Genomic DNA, 3,029 nt, shown 5'->3' with positions numbered 1-3,029 from the left:
CGGTGCCCCCCTCTTTGCTTCTCCTCGCAGCGGATTGGCACTCAGGCAGGTTCAGGTGCTGCAGTGGGGTCTTGTCCCAGGCAGGCAGAGAGAGCGAGCAGAGACCCACGGAGAGCAGATCCTACTCTCTTTTTTATGGATCAGAGACCATTGTTCCAGAAAGCACCACGGTCTGAATTAGCCAATCACCATTGGCCAGGTACATATTCTGTTAGAGGCAGTTTTTAACCTATTGTCTATTTCTCTGCTACTTATTATGACCCTTGTGCTGCTTCTTTGCTCTGCACTTATCTGGTAGGGCAAGAGGCCTGCTCATTCTGTCCTTGAGTGAATCAGTGAAGAGGCATCACTCCTGTCTTGCTGACTTGAAAGGCATTTGTTGTTTAGTCTTCTATAGAGGGGAAAAAGAGGGACTGTTCCCCACATAAAGGTAAAAGGAAATTAACAAGTTTTTGCAACTTCAGTCAGAAACAAAAGAGAGAGCAGTCAGGGATTTGTAAGACAGCAATCCATATGTGCCTCTATACCCAAGATATATGACATTTTGATAGCTGGGTAACCTGGAGGGAGTAAACAAGTAGATGGTTTCTCATTATTTATTATGTAAAACTTGAGAATGATAGTCTCAAACCTGTAGAATCTTTTGTGATTTAAAATTTTATAAATGCTGAACTACACTGTTAGCTAGTATTCTTACCACAGAAAACAACGATCATATGCAAGTACTAATTTCAGTTAATTTAAGATAGTTTTTCTTTGTTCTCTCCAGCACCCTGGAAAGTATGTTGGCTCAGGTAAGCAACCAATTTTTCAGTGAATAGTAGGAAGCAATTTAGTCAAACTTCACTACAACAATTTAATAAACATCCATTAAATTATAAAAGTAAAATATTAGTTGTAAAATATTTTTGGTGGTTGCGTTCACTGAAATAGTAGAATTAATAGTGGTCTACTCAAGAGTTAACTAAAACATGGTGACTGGGCAACTATGACATGCAATGACAGCATTTCACATTATTTTATTCCTTTAATATCAATAGAACTTGGTGCTTCCTGTTTTTAGGAAGCAATTGTTGACAGAAGACTTTTCAAAGCTCTTATTTGGGCTATCACCAAAGAAGAGATTTTATATTTAAGCAAGGAAGTCAGTATTTGTATCCAGATGTTTTAAAATTACTATCTGGGGAGTTCCTTGCTTGAAAATCAGAACCAAATTCAATCAACTCATAAGCAAACAACTGTCTTCTATTTGAAATGTTTGCAATGTTATGAGTGACAGTGTACTTCTTATTGATATATTCAATAACTATAGAAAAATCATTGCAACAGTTGAAAAGATGTCTGACAGCCTGTTTTTATGCACTGCTTTTGTATTGCTAAAGCAGTGATGTATAGAGACGTGATTCCCATTTACTGATATAACTAGCTGTGCTATATCCACATAGTTGTTACATGAGATTACTTATTCAAACATAGCTCATTGCTCTTCTTGCTAGTTGAGCTGCTCCATTTGAGATGTATTTGCTCTGTTACAGCTGTAGCTGTTTAACTGTGTCAGTTTAGTTACAAGTCACAAGTTCTGGGTTAAGGCAAAGTAGGAAAACCAGTAGTGTCTAACTTTTTTCATAGTTGTGTCAGCTCTGTGGCTTAAGCAGAATGGAAAAGAGTAAATTACAAATTATTGTGATCAGTAAAGTGAATTAATACCACACCAATTTACCAGATCTGCTGAGTGAGAAGATGCCATATTTGCAACAGTTTTTAAGATGCTTTACTGTGTTTCACAATACATAAGCTCAAAGCCATGTTCTTCCTAAGCTTTCATGCCATCATACCTCTGGCATAACTTTCCAGCCTTGTGTGTGAATAACAGTAAGAGGAGCAGGTCAATCCCCTCAATGCACTAGTAGCCACTACCTGTGTGAATTGTCAGCTTGCACACAGGTCTGTGGCCATGTCACAGGGGAGGTGAGCTCCAGAGCTGGTTTGCATACTCCACTTCTGCATTTCTGTTGCTTTGTGTGCCTGTGTGAGAGCTTGGTTATAATCACCCAGGTAGGGACTTCTGCCTGAGAAAGTTGTGGTGGGATGGTGCAACCTCACCCCAAATGCCAAATGAACATATTGATCAGCTGTTTGAAAACTGTGCAGAACCAGGATTGCTGTTAGAAACATCCCAGGAACTTGGTGCCATGTCTTAGCTCTCCTGGCCTCAGTAGCAAAGCTGAAGAGGTCTGCTCTCTGAAGAAGTATTTGCAAAACACTTCCTGTTAAAGGAAGATTACTTCAATGTGTGATAACTAGTTGCTGGATTTCTCATCTGAAGTAATCCACTTCTCTTGAGAAATCTGCTGTGGGGCTACCACCATATCATGCATACAAGGAGACAAGTTACTGAAACCACTGCTTTTCTTCTGGCAATGGTGGGGTTTCATACATCTAAGCTATATAAATGATGTAATATGATATTTTGCTATTCAAATTTGTATTTCTCCTGCCACCTTTTTTCATTCATTGCCTTCTATAATTTTATATTCATTGATATCCCAATAATTCTAGTGTTCACATTAGGATCGTTGGCACAACCTTCTGGCAAACTGCTTTTCTCTTTACTCTCCCTATTTCTAATATGATCTTTTGCAGGTGGTATTTTTGAATCATCTCATGTATCAGCTAGTATCATCCTCTTGGTACACATGCTCATGATCTCAGGCCCTAATTTCTCCATTGCTGTATTTAGTGGCCTTCCCAAATACTTGCTTCATTTAGCAGAGAACATTCAGTACAACCATATTTCTTTTTTGTCTTTTCTTTTTGTAGAGGAGGGTGAACATTGTTTTTCCAGCAGTTACCCAGGATGTCTGAGGGAATAGGTAATAAAACACATAATCTTTCTCTTCTTTCAGATGTCTCTTTTTTTTCCTTCTGTCAGTAATCCCTTCTGATCTGTACTTTTGAGATTCTCAATTTGACATTTACTATCTTCATCTAAACCATTCCCTTTTCTCTTTCATCTCTTACCCTTATCT

This window comes from Chaetura pelagica, unplaced genomic scaffold, assembly GCF_000747805.2.
Source record: "Chaetura pelagica isolate M959 unplaced genomic scaffold, ChaPel_1.0 scaffold142, whole genome shotgun sequence".
Taxonomy (NCBI): Eukaryota; Metazoa; Chordata; class Aves; order Apodiformes; family Apodidae; genus Chaetura; species Chaetura pelagica.
Note: the sequence above shows the minus strand (reverse complement) of the source record.